At 48.9% G+C, this 13,367-nt stretch overlaps 1 protein-coding gene across 3 annotated transcripts in view; it reads left to right on the top strand.

Moving 5' to 3' along the window:
* Positions 1-13,367, top strand: part of LOC115640747 (zinc finger protein 501-like) — a 745,273-nt gene that overhangs the window by 153,961 nt on the left and 577,945 nt on the right. The gene's annotated exons all lie outside the window — the stretch shown is intronic.

Raw genomic sequence — 13,367 nt, 5'->3', positions numbered from 1 at the left:
TGCTTGTTTGACTTCTGGTTAGCCACTGGGATGAAAGTGAAGTCCTCTCTGTTTGGCTGCTTGGGTGTAGCCTTGGGCTGTGAATGCCCTGCTCTTTCCTGAATTGATCCTCTCAGTAGTATCCCCCAAGAGCATGCCTTGTTATACCCATTAACAGCAGTACATGGGCTAAGACTCATTTTATATCCCTGTTTATATTTGGTCTCTGCTCAATCCCGTTATTCTAAGCAGAAGAGGAACCAACTCCAGGGGTGCTCTGGAGCTCAAACTCCCACAGAAAAAAATAATAGGTGCTCAGAATCCACCTGCTACAGCTGTTTGGTGGGGCCGTTGATCAGCTGTTGGGCAGCTGGGGAAAGCGCTTGGTGAGGGCAGAGAGCAGCAAGCCTCAGGTGGGAGGGGGCTTCTGGGGAAGGGTTGGATCAGGGGTAGGAAGCGGTGGAGAGAGGGTGGGGCTGGGGGCTGAGCGGGAGTGGAGCACTCTGAGGAAAATAAAGGTCTGTACCTATGGTAAGCAGAGAGCTAGCAGTGAAAGGCCCATGGTACATCCCCAGTGTCTAGAGGCAGCCAGTCCCCCCAGGATGGAACAAGAAGTTCATAATTGACGATTACTTGTTCTGTTCATTTGATCGTTACCTGTTAGGTTCACTCCCTCTGGGGCACCTGGCATTGCCACTGTCCAAAGACAGGACACTGGGCTACATGGACCTTTGGTCTGACCCAGTGTGGCTGTTCTTATGTTCTTATAATCTTTCCCACAGGAAGGATAAATCCACTGTTTGGTTCAGGGGCTGAGAACCTCAAGGTTCATTTGAACAAAGTGAAAGTAGCGGAAATGGGAGCCCTGTGCTGAGGTGCCCTGGGGAGACATGGCTTTCACCTGGTGTCCAAGCCCCTGCCCAGGCTCAAGAAGTGTGAGGGGGGGTGAGAAGGAGCCACGTGCCAGTTTGCGTTGCCTTTGATGTCCTAGAGGGGGAAAAGGGAGAAAAGAGCTCTCAGTCTAATACCTCACACAGGAGGGAGCCTTCCATTATGCAGAGAGAGTGGGGCTCACTCGACTCCTGTCTCTGCCCCCAGCTCCTCCCCCACTCCCTCTTTCCATCAGGGCTACAATCCTGCCCATTTCTGCCCTGTCCCTTGTGTGTGCCCTGTCCTTGCTCCTCCACTCCCAACCCCCACCCCAGCCTCCTTCCTGCATGCCACAAAACAGCTGCTTATGGCAGGTGGGAAGGAGAGGGGGAAGCGCTAATCGGCTGGGTCCATCTGTGGGCAGGAGGTGCTAGGAGAATGGGGAGGTGCTGATAGGGGGCTGCCGGCGGGTTCTCCAGCCCTGGAGAACTCAGGGTGTCACCACCTATGGGTGGGGCTGTCACACTCTGGGATCCAGGGTGATTGCCCTGTGCATGGTAAGTTTAGACCCTCTTTACAGAATGAGGGAAGGGATCAGAGTTTGCAGCAGCACCAGGGGATGAGATTTCAGCAAACCACCTGCTGGCAGTCGCCGAATCCAATCTGCGAAAGGCCCCAGCACAGCAGAGCACCTGGATACAGGTGTTATCAATGCAGCTCTCAGCACACTGGGGAGTTCTGCATAAAAATGGCTGGCTGGGTCTGGCCCACTGAGTTCAAGGCCAGCACCAGCCTATGACTGCACTGACAATGCTGAGCTGAGAGCAGGACTGAGAATCAGGCAGTGGATCCCTAGGGGGCTGCCCTGAGGTCTGAGGATAAACCAACCTGTCCTGGGAATGGAAAGGGGGAGGCAGCCTAAGAAACAAGACTATTCAGGGACAGTCAAGGCTGCAGGGAAAGAATTCGGGAAAACAAGCAAAGCAGTGAAACAGTAACCGCCAAGCGGCAACGGGGAGCAGAAGGGATTTTTCAAACACCAGAAATTGAGACCCTGCTGCGGGAAGGAACCAGACACAGACAGCTCGTTTGCTCAGGAAGGCGCCCCGTCGCCAGGCGTGGCAGCCTTTTTATTCTTTCGGTTACAGTGTCATGCATAACTTACAGCCTTGTTTACTTGTTTCGCATTGGTGGAGGACTCTTTCTTCCCCTTTTCCCATCACCCGCTGCATGTAGGCAGAGCGTGCTGTACTTTTCTAATCTAAGATGATATGGAGTCAGCATTCTGTGGTAAAAAGGGGGTTTTGCAGGAGGCGGTTTCTGGTGGCTTGCCAGCCAGAACCGATCCCTACATCTGCCCCTTTTCTTTTAAAAGGAAAAGGCAGGCTTTTGTTTGGACCATGGGCACCCTTGGGTGCACAATGAAATTAAGGAGGGGATGCACTGAATGCCACAGCAGGCGAGTACGAGGAATAAGAGGCAGAGTCCTCCATAGGTTATTAGCTGATGTAGCCAACCCCATCCCGGCAGCCAGCTAGATAGCCAGTCCCACCAGGATGAAAATGGGTTACTGTCAATTTGAATCTGAGCAGTAAGATTCTTAATAATGGCTAATTGATTGTTAATAGCATGAGAATGATCAGAAATATTAAAACAACACATATTATTAACCTTTTTACAGCCATAATAATGCAGAAGCAAAAGATAATTAATAGCAGCCCTATTTTGCAAAATTCCATGGCGTAATTTTGTTTGCTCTTTATTAAGCAATGCCACTGCAATGGACGTGGCATTGAGGGCTTTAACAGCTGAACAAGCTAATCGGTTAAGATTTTTACTATTGCTAATTATTAAGCCAGGTATACCGACTAAGGAGGTGGCCAAGGCATTATACATAACATCACACAAAAATTAGCATTTAGGCAAGCAATAAAAGCAGTTAACAAATTTTCTGGGTTTTTTTTTTTTTCTTGCTGTTTTAGCAGACGCTCAGCTTGCTGTGGGAGAGACTTTGTTTGTCCCCACGTCACTGGTGCATTGGGAGTACTGCGGCGCCGTTCTTGAGACAGCGTAACTGTTGTTGTTAATAACTGATTGAAATCAGGAATGGGATTGTTAAGACCCTGGTGCCACGCCATGCTGCGGGCCGCCTGTGGGGTCCTCTTTTCACGGACGGATGTAACGGGCTGGGACCCACACAGGCCCCTTAGGTATGTTAACGGCTGCGTAACCTCGCCCCCAGGTAATCAAGGGGACTGGGGAACTCCACGTTGTTCCAGGGAGTTGTTGATACGTTACTTTGGGGGGGGGGGAGTTTTTTCTTGCACCGAAAGTGTTTTTGTAAACGGGATATATAATGGTTACCATCAAAAACAAGATTTAAATGATTGATTGTATAGAGCACAGCTAGAGCAGTTTTTCATTGGTGGACCTTTATATCAACCCCGTTTCCTGGTTCCAAGGAGTGGCAGGGCTGCTAGGGTCTTTGGGTAGTGATTTTTTACCTGTGAGAAAAGAAACTTAACACATTTTATTAGTGCCTGGCAGTGTTTTTCAGATTTAATAGCTGCATGGGCAAATTCAAGCTCTCCTTTTCCTGGTTGTTAACCAAGTCTTAACTGTGAGCAGTGTTCTTGAATGGAGTCAGTGTCTTATCTATAGCCTGAGCTTGCTATTTTATTTTATTTTATTTTTTTAGTTAATTCATTCTGGTTTTTGTCCTTCTTTTCTTCTTGGCTTTTTTTAACCTGCAAAGGAAACTTTTACTTTTTACTTATACACCTTTTTCCCAACAATGAACACCTACACATTGTTATTATACAGTACATTAGTCTTATTATTTAATGTATGCCACATATACCCTTTTACTAAAATAACTTTATTACAGAACTTTGGAGCAACAGGCCAGGACAAGCACACCTACTTTGAGGAGTTTACTTAATACAACCTGTAGTCCAATAGCTTCCCACCATCCCCAGTCCTCTGGCTAGAAATTTGAGGTAGCCAGAAGGATCCCATGTTCAATATGGGGAGTGGGTTAACTTTTCATGTCTTTGCTTTCAAAGACTGTTGGTATGCAAATTTTAACAACAATTTTTGCAATTAACAATTTGGCCAATGAAGTTTTTTTTTCTTACTTAAGGAAATGCATTAGACTTTAATATATTACATTGTCCTGATTTATTTAAACACTTTGTATTCCAAGTTGAACAAAACAAGTATGTGCATTTTAATTTAACCTTTGTTTGCCTGATTCCAAACCAGACCATCCCATGAAAACACTAAACACAACAATTCCAGCCACAAGACAAACACCACAAGACAGAACATAGAACACAAAACATAATTCCTATTGTGCCAGTAAATGCATAGTACGTTGAATGCTGTTCAGCTGGCACCAGTTTTCTCTGATTATCTGAAAGACAAAAAAAGCAGAGGTCTACCCCTTCTGGGCAGTTAATCATTGCTTAAAATAGACAAATACCCTTGTTGATTTCAGGAAAAACAGAGGATTTATCCCATATTTTATGTGTTTCATAGGCAGCCCAGGTTTCAGTGGCTTCTACCTTATCAGTTAGATAATTTGCATTAATACAGATGCTTTCTGGCTTGCTTTTTACTTTTAGCTGTTGCTTTCAAACACTGAAAGAAAACATCACTACTTATAGTGCCCTTACAACCTAATAAAATTTCAGTTACATAGAACTATATACATTCTTTAGCTAATTTAACTAAATTCTAAATGATTGCAATTAACAATTTCTTTGCCTCAATTTATTTACAAACATTTTAAAGACACCAAGAACTTTCCTCTTTAGCATTTTTACAAAGTTCAACTGCTGTTTTTTTCAGCAACTACAGAGTTAACTTCTCACTCTCCCTTAAATCACTTGCTTGTCTCCCAACAGCCACTTTTATCAACTCAAATCACCATTCCAAGTAAGTCCTGGGTATCTGAAATCCCCATGCTTACACTTACTTACTCCTTCCTTCCACTACACCCTTAAAGTTTTCCAACCTGTTTTCCAATCTCTCTGTCTGTTGCCTGCCCGCCTGGGCCCGATCTTGCTTTTCTCACTGAACTGTCCCTTCCATAGGCACCAACTTGTTCCACTACCAGTTTAGCTAGGAGGGTGGGCTTTTTAACTAGCCCCCACCCCTCCTGGTCTTTTCCCTTAAACCTTCTTACTCACAAGACTACCCGAGTCCTCCTTCATGAGGCTTGCCACCTGGACAAAAATCCAAACCCCTTTAGAGAGTTTACCTAGAGACCCACCCATCTGTCTGCTGACACTTAAACAGAAAAAAGAAATTACACAGAGCGCAGAGGGAATTACAGTCTAAGTTAGACTTTCCCACTTCTATACACTGTCCGCTACAGGGGACGGGACAGAAGGATCTCAATTCAACCTTAGAGCTTCCTCGCACTCATGGCTTCCACTCCAAGGAATTACGAACAAGAGGTTCAGTTCCGCCCACACTCCTAACGCTCAAATGTATACAGAGCAGAAAAACAACAGTAACCAGTTAAACAGAACAGAACCAGAACCAAATAGCGTTTCCTTATCCTATTAAGGCATACTTTTACTCATGCAATTCTTAACATATAGCACCAACAGTACCAAGCAAGGCAAACACAAAATAACAAGGGTAAAACAAATAGATGGTGTAAATTCTGCAGTGCTCCCCCCTTCTTAATTGCTCACCAAGCTGTGACAAATTTTTGTTACCAAACTATCCCTCGTGTCAGGTGATCAGGCTGACACTACAGGATCGCTGGGGGAAGATAAAGAAAATACACCATATAACTGAATTTTAAAGCTTCATTAATAAAATAATAAAACAACAATGGAGAGTGTTGGGAACGCTTCCACATCACTCAGGAAAATATTAATACCCCAAGCCCGAAGTTCCTTTCATACTTACACAGGTACGTCCAGACTGGCCACTTCTGTGTGTAATGTTCAGAGGAGGGGGAGAGGTGGAAGGGAGATTATCCTGTATACAGCTTGTCCAGAATTTCCAACATGCTTCTGCTCTTGGGAGGGCTGTTCTCTTACACCCTGGAATCTCCTGCGGCGTCTCTTTCAGAGATTCAGTCCAGGTCGGCTGCCTGTGGCTTCTTTGGTGTCACCAAGCCACACCGACTTCAGGGTCACAAAGGCACACTGTTGGGTCTTACTGGACAGTTAAGCTTTGCAAACGTAATTTCAGTTCTGTAGCTTGTATTTCCTTTGCTCCGCCTCTGTCTATATTTTTCTCCACAGCCAGCTGGGGCCGAAAGCAGCCTGTACTGCGCTCGGAGCCGGAGGGGGCAAAGGGGGGGGGCGACGACAGCAAGGACTCAGAGGGGGCTAGACTAGGGGCTGTCTACTTGGGTGCAGGACTTGGGGTTTCAACCTCCGTGACATATGAGGGAGGTGGGGTAGGGGTGGGAGAGGCAAGCGGGGGTGCCTCCTTTCACAAACGCCCGATTGCCTCTGCACAATGTTGCCACAGCAAGATGTGTTGGATGGGCGCTCGTGGCTCCTTTAAGAGCCGTTCGCCTACATTTTGCCAGTCAGAAACCTCGAGAGTTCCTTTCTCGGGGTACCAAGGGCATTTAACCTCTATGACATGGAGCAAATCCTCCACATGTCACTGTGATGCTGTGGTGCTACCGGTTACCTTGAGTAACTTAACCAGCTCTTTCGCATGAGCCTTCTGTTGCACGGATAAATCCCCCCCCATACTCACGAGGGAGTGCGCAAAGACGCACTGTGGTGCACCACGGCTCGGCCGGCCGGTGGGTACGGAGGGCTGGAATCACGTCGGGGTCACCAGATGCGGGAAGGAACCAGACACAGACAGCTCGTTTGCTCAGGAAGGCGCCCCGTCGCCAGGCGTGGCAGCCTTTTTATTCTTTCGGTTACAGTGTCATGCATAACTTACAGACTTGTTTACTTGTTTCGCATTGGTGGAGGACTCTTTCTTCCCCTTTTCCCCTCACCCGCTGCATGTAGGCAAAGCGTGCTGTACTTTTCTAATCTAAGATAATATGAAGTCAGCATTCTGTGGTAAAAAGGGGGTTTTGCAGGGGGCGATTTCTGGTGGCTTGCCAGCCAGGACCGATCCCTACACCCTGCCCTGGCCCCAAAGCCATGGATTCTCTGAGCAAATGGGGCTTTTCGTCTCTATCATCTGCACATCTGTAACTCTGCAAAGAACAGTTATAATTCCTATCTCTGCCATGCACACACCGAGTTATACTGCGATCTCTGAGTGCTGGACGCCAGTGCCCAGAATTCAGGAGCTGTCCTGTTTCTGTGCAGGAGTCTGTGTGGCTGGAACAGTCTCACCTGCAGAAATTCACTCGCTGGCTGCTGGCCCTGCCCCTCCAGCTCACTGATCAGCTTGTGGAGATGAGATATTGGCTTGGAAAAGTTGGTGGCATTTTCACCTAGTTTCTTCCCAATCTCCCTGTCTAGTTCTCCCAGCTGAGCCAGCAGGAATTGCTCTTGGTCCTGGATACACCAGCCCAGAGAGACAAAATGAGAAACAATTTCCTGCCTGTAAGTTTCTCTTTCCCAGTGATGCCAGGTAACGGACATAAGAAGACTCATGGGTCATTTCATCATCAGCATTGTCCCCTAGCGCTTACATCGCACTGTTCATCTGCAGCGCTCAAGCATTTTACAGTGAAGGTAAGTGACGTCATCCCTTCACAGATGGGAAACTGAGGCATGGAGCGGTGAAGACCCAAATCTGCAATTGGACTTAGGTGCCTAAAGCCCAGGTTTTGACCTCTGACTCCCAGAATTAGGTGCCACTGAAATCCAGAAAACCTCTGCCTGGCTGCTCACTCAGCATCACATTTCTATGGTAAAATTACCCCAGGTTTCTAAATTTCTGCAAATCACCTGTGAATGGTAGTAAATGGGCAGTTGCCTTATGTTAGTCTGTGTAGCTAGTTACCGATGATGCTTAGGAAATAAGATCGCCCAAAGTCTGAACTGTAAAGAGAAGCCTGGGCTTATATAGAGACCCTTGGGACCTGATCCTTTTAATCTCAGATCTGCTTGGTGCTTCGTCAGGGAAAGCTTTAAATCATAAGACTGAGATCTCCAATCCCACCTGGATCACCCTGAATATGGACATTGGACTGTAACCTTTGGACTAAGGGTTTGTCTATATTACCAAGTTGTCGACAAAACTTTTGTCTTTCACAGATGCTTCAAAAAGCCCCCCCATCCCCATCCGCCAAAAGACAAAAGTTTTGCCACGGGACGTGGCATTGTGAATGCCGCTCCTGCTGAAAAGCAAACACTGCTTGGAGGCGTGGAAGGATTTTTTTCAGCAAAAGTGTCCACAAAATACTGAAAAAAAGCGTTTACACACACTGAGTTTTAGCAATAAGACTGTGTTGACACAGCCCTGTCATTAGAAGCTGTTTCGTGTAGACAAGCCCTAATCCTGTAAGAACTCTTTCCAACTGCAAAGCTCAACATCTCTACTATGAATCTGATCTCAGAACTAGATTCTTTGAGTGCTGATCTCTCTTTTAACCTAGTTTCTTCTTTAATAAACATTAGTTTAGTTAATAAGAATTGGCCGTAAGCATGAATTTGGATAAGATCTGAAATATTCATTAACTTGGGAGGTAAAGTGTCCAATTTTTTGGGATTGGTAGAACTTTCTTATATGATGAATAAGATTTTCAGTGATCCTCATCATATTTGTCTTGGGTGTCTGGGTGGAGGCCTAAGGCTGGGTTTCTTTAACTTTGTTGTTGGCTTCTGGGTAACCAGTGAGGTATCATAGAAGCGGTTTCATGCTGGCTTGGTAAACCTAAATATTGGACTATCCACCAGCTTTGGGCAGTGGCTCCCCCATTTTTACAGCTTGGCCCGAATTGAGTAACCTCAGTTGGCTCCCCAGGAACCCTGGTCACATCAGGTTTTTAAGAAAATGACTTGCATTGTTCAGTAAGTAAATATAATGTCCTCCATTCTCCTTCCTCCTGTTCAGTTTCCATTAAGCCAGAACAGAAATTGCTTTGCACAGAGGAAACAATAAATAGCCTCTCAAACGGGGAGCACGTTACTCGCTGTTACTCTCCTGTTACTCACAAAGATCTGAGCATTGATAACGTCCCTGTGCAGATTTATTAGTGGGTAACAATGGCACCTACCAGCAGTTCTTGGATTGTCTTTTGCCCCACTCTAGTTAAACACCATATTCTCATCTCCCTCTTTCTTCAAACTCCCCAAACAGCTCCACATTTGATCCTAAGAAAAGTTGCTTCTGTTTTTTTCTGTATTTTGGGGAATTTACCTCAGGAACAAAATTTATCAAAGGACATTGGGCACTAGCCAGTCACAGAAACAGCCCTGCAATCCACAAAGCTGAGTGAAGGGCCTGGACTCCCTATACCACATCCCTCTGGTTGGCATCTTCCATTGGCTGGCTTAGGCAGCTCCCTGCCTAGCACGCTGGCTTTTGTGTCACCCATTCTAAGGCATTTACATCTCTCCATAGCTCAGGCTTTGAGGCTCACAGTGTCATTCCAGAGATTTTTCTAGGCAGCTGCAATTTAGACGTGGTGACATTCAGCTTTGTAATACCTGAGCCCCTTCATGGATCCCGCTCTTTGTCTCCAACTTAAGAGAGAGCAAAATCTCCCAGAATTCAGCAGGTTCCTGAGATCGGGGGTCCTACCTGGTTTTCTGGGCCCAGATGGCCCCCAGGGCTCCCAAGGGAAGGGGGAGCTAGTGAGGGGCACTGCAGTTAGGTTGGTCATTTTGTGCTACGTGATCTGAACTCTCTTGTGCTTTACCTGGTTAAGAGGTTAAGTGAAAGAGTGATAATGTTGGATGTGTGCAAAGAGTTTCTCTATGTGCTAAATGGTATCAAGGTATTTTCCCCCCAGTTTAAACTTTAGCGTCTAAAAGTGGGGAGCTGCATGGACCCTTCTAAGCTTAATTCCTAACTTAGATTTTATAGCGCTGCCACCAGCCAAAATATAGTGTTCGGCACACTTTCTGTTCCCCCAAAACCTTCCCTGGGGAACCCAAGACCCAAACCCCTTGGGTCTTAAAACCAGGAGAAATAAACCATCCCCCCTCCTTTCCACCTCCCAGACTTTCCCCTCCCTGGATTACCCTGAGAGACTACACTGATCCAAACTCCTTGGATCTTAAAACAGAGAGGAATTAACCGTTCCCCCCCCCCTTCTTCTCTCACCAATCCCTGGTGAGTTCAGACCCAATCCCCTTGGGTCTTAAGCAAGGAAAAAAATCAATCAGGGTCTTAAAAAAGAAAGCTTTTAATTTAAAGAAAGAAAAAGTAAAAATTCTCTGTAAAATCAGGATGGAAAATGTTTACAGGGTATTCAGCTCATATAGACTAGAGGGACTTCCCACCCCTCCCCCAGCCTGAGATTCAAGTTACAGCAAACAGAGGTAAAATCCTTCCAGCAAAATACACATTCATAAGTTAAGAAAACAAGCATAAGACTAATCCGCCTTTTCTAGCTAGTACTTACTATTTTGAACATGAGAGACTGTTTCAGAAAGATTGGAGAAACCTGGGGTGCACGTCTGGTCCCTCTTAGCCCCAAGAGCGAACAAGAAACAAAAAAACCAGCACAAACAAAGACTTCCCTCCGCCAAGATTTGAAAGTATCTTGTCCCCCCATTGGTCCTCTGGTCAGGTGTCAGCCAGGTTCACTGAGCTTCTTAACCCTTTACAGGTAAAAGAGCCATTACCCCTTAACCATCTGTTTATGACAAACGGTCACAATGTGCCTCCGGAGAGAATTCAGCTGAAACCAGCAGGCTCTCACCTTGGCATGGAGTTCTGGGAGGTGGTGCATTCAGGCATGCAGGAGTCTGAAGGGTCAGCTCTGCACTGGGGGTTAGGCAGCGGGTTTCACCCCTCAGGTAGGAGGCTAGAGAGCCCCCCAAGAATGTGCCCAGGGGCCCCAAGATTGGAGCAGTGGATGGGCTCTGTTCCAGTCCCAAAAGCTTGAATTATCAGGGGATCCTGGGGCCCACTTGCTTAGGTTCCCCTCACTGCAGTCCAGGGGCACCTGATCGGGTCTGGGATACACACACACACACACTTTCTCAGTGCCCAGCATTGAAACACCTTTAACTCTGACCATCTGAGGTCTGGTGACTATTTCTACATGTCTGAAATATTAAATTCAGAGACATGAATGGAGAGGTGTCCCCCTCATGGATGCCACATCCCTTTGCATTGGACTGAGGGGGGCTTTTTCCTGTTTCTGCATTAGGGAGAGTCTCTCCCTCCAGTGCTGCCACCTCCTGCTCCCTTTGTCTTCGGATACAACGGGTTCTATTAATGGCTCTTCCTGGGCTAGGCAGACACTATCTCCTGCTCCAGGTCTCTAGGCAGTGCCTGATACCCCATTAGGCACCCATTTTGCCTTAGGCCCTCCTATTTTTTATGCCCTACTGGTCAGGCAGGGGCGGGCCTGAGTGCGGTGGGGAGCGAGCTTGCTCAGGGAACCCTGCTGGAGCGCTCCTGCCAGCAGGAAAGGCAAAACAGCCCCCTGTGGCTTGGAAGCTGCTCAGCCGGCAGCCTGCTGCTTCCCTTCCCTCCTGTCTGTGTCTCCCTGCACTGAACGATCACACCCATAGGCGTGCACAGCACATTTCATTAGGGTGTGCACCCAGGGAATTTTTTTTTTTTAAAGGCGAACATCACAAAGGTTCGTGTGTGCGAGGGGGTGCGGTGTGCAGCAAGGGGCTCAGGACAGGGAGTTGGGTGCAGGAGGGGTGCAGCAGCAGTGTCAGGACAGGAAATTGGGCTGCAGGAGGGGTGTGAGCAGGGCCGGTGCAACCATTTAGGCAAACAAGGCGGTTGCCTAGGGCGCCTAGTGATTGGGGGCACCTAAAAGTCCCCTCAGGCGAGGAGGTGGAGTGGAGGTGAGCTGGGTGGGGGGGTGCGCAGGGAGGGCTGCCAGCAGTAACAAGGTGGGGGGAAGGCCCACAGGGGAACAGCTTCCCACCCCAGCTCACCTCCACTCTGCCTCCTCTGCTGAGCACACAGCCCCCGCTCTCTAAGTCTCCTCCAATCAGCGCCGCACACCTGGGCGGGGATGCCAGCGTGCTAAGTTGAGGATGCGGAGCCAAGGTGAGCTGGATGAGGGAAAACACAGGCAGAGTTGCTTCCGTCGGGGGTTAGCTGCCACAGGGGCATGGGGGAAAGTCTCCTCGGGTGGGGTTAGCTGCTGTGGGGATGGGGGAGAGTCTCCCTGGGCGGGGTTAGCTACTGTGGGGATGGGGGAGAGTCTCCCCAGGCGGGGTTAGTTGCCGTGGGGGGGCAGGGTGGAGAGGGATTAGCTGTTGTGGTGGTGGGGGTAGCTGCAGTGGGAGGGGGCTCCCCGAGTGGGGGGCTTAGTTAGCTGCCATGCGGGGGCGGGGTTAGCTGGGGGATGCAAGGTGGAAGTTTCGCTTAGGGCGCAAAACTTCCTTGCACCGGCCCTGGGTGTGAGGTGCAGGCAGGGGGCTCAGGACAGGGAGCTGGGGTGCAGGACAGGTACAGGGTGAAGGCAGGTGGCTCAAGGCAGGGGGTTGGGGTGCAGGAGGGGTGCGAGGTGCAGGCAGGGGCCTCAGGGCAAAGAGTTGGGGGGCATGGTGCAGGAGGGGTTTGGGCTCTGACCTGGCGCCGCTTACCTGCAGCGGCGCGCTCTCTGCGTGCCTGCCCTGGCCCCATGCCGCGCCACTCACCATGTCCCTGCGTGACCCCTGGGTGTGTGTGTGTGCGGGGGACTCTGCGTGCTGCCCTTGTCATGCCTTCAGGTACCTCTCTCGAAGCTCCCATTGGCCGCGGTTCCTGTTCCCAGCCTATGGGAGCTGCTGGGGTGGAGCCCCCCCCCATGGAGCCCTCCCCCCCACGGGATCCCTGGGACGTGGTGCTGTGCCAGCCGCTTCTGAGAGCGGCACGGGGCCTGCGGTACCACAGGGTGCTGCCCTGACAGGGGGATCAGGGAGATGAAGCAGGAGAAGAGGCAGAAAAGCAGCAAGATAGTGGGGAGAACCCCAGGGAACTGTCTGTGACTCCATGGTCAGGCTGTTCTAGTGCCTGAGTGTTCTCACTTGATACCTAGAGGGTGAAGTCTAAATACAGGACACACCACCAGTGGGAGGTCTGTGCCCTGGTTTATAACTGTTTGCCCTGAGGCTGGTACTCACGTTCGTGAGCTGCTGCACACAGCTTGAAGGGAGAACTGAACGTGGAGCTCCCAGGTGCCAGCTGAGTGCTCTCACCACGGGGCTGTTATAAGGCAGGTGATAGCACCAAAACCACCTCCTGCTTCTCTCCCCTCACCCTTTCCTGTGGAGCGAGGCAGGTGCTGACCTCATTCCAGCAGGAAACGCCTTAGGCGCCTAAGCCACCTGACGTCAAGTGCTGGGTTCTCGTCTGTGGGTTGCTAAGCAGACATAGATGCCCCTCTGCAGGCCCGATTTAGTCACCTGTCTGTGAGAGGGGGCAAGGCTCAGGACACCCCT

This window comes from Gopherus evgoodei, unplaced genomic scaffold, assembly GCF_007399415.2.
Source record: "Gopherus evgoodei ecotype Sinaloan lineage unplaced genomic scaffold, rGopEvg1_v1.p scaffold_32_arrow_ctg1, whole genome shotgun sequence".
Classification (NCBI taxonomy): domain Eukaryota; kingdom Metazoa; phylum Chordata; order Testudines; family Testudinidae; genus Gopherus; species Gopherus evgoodei.
The sequence above is the reverse complement of the archived record's forward strand: the minus strand, read 5'-3'. Positions and strand labels throughout refer to the sequence as shown.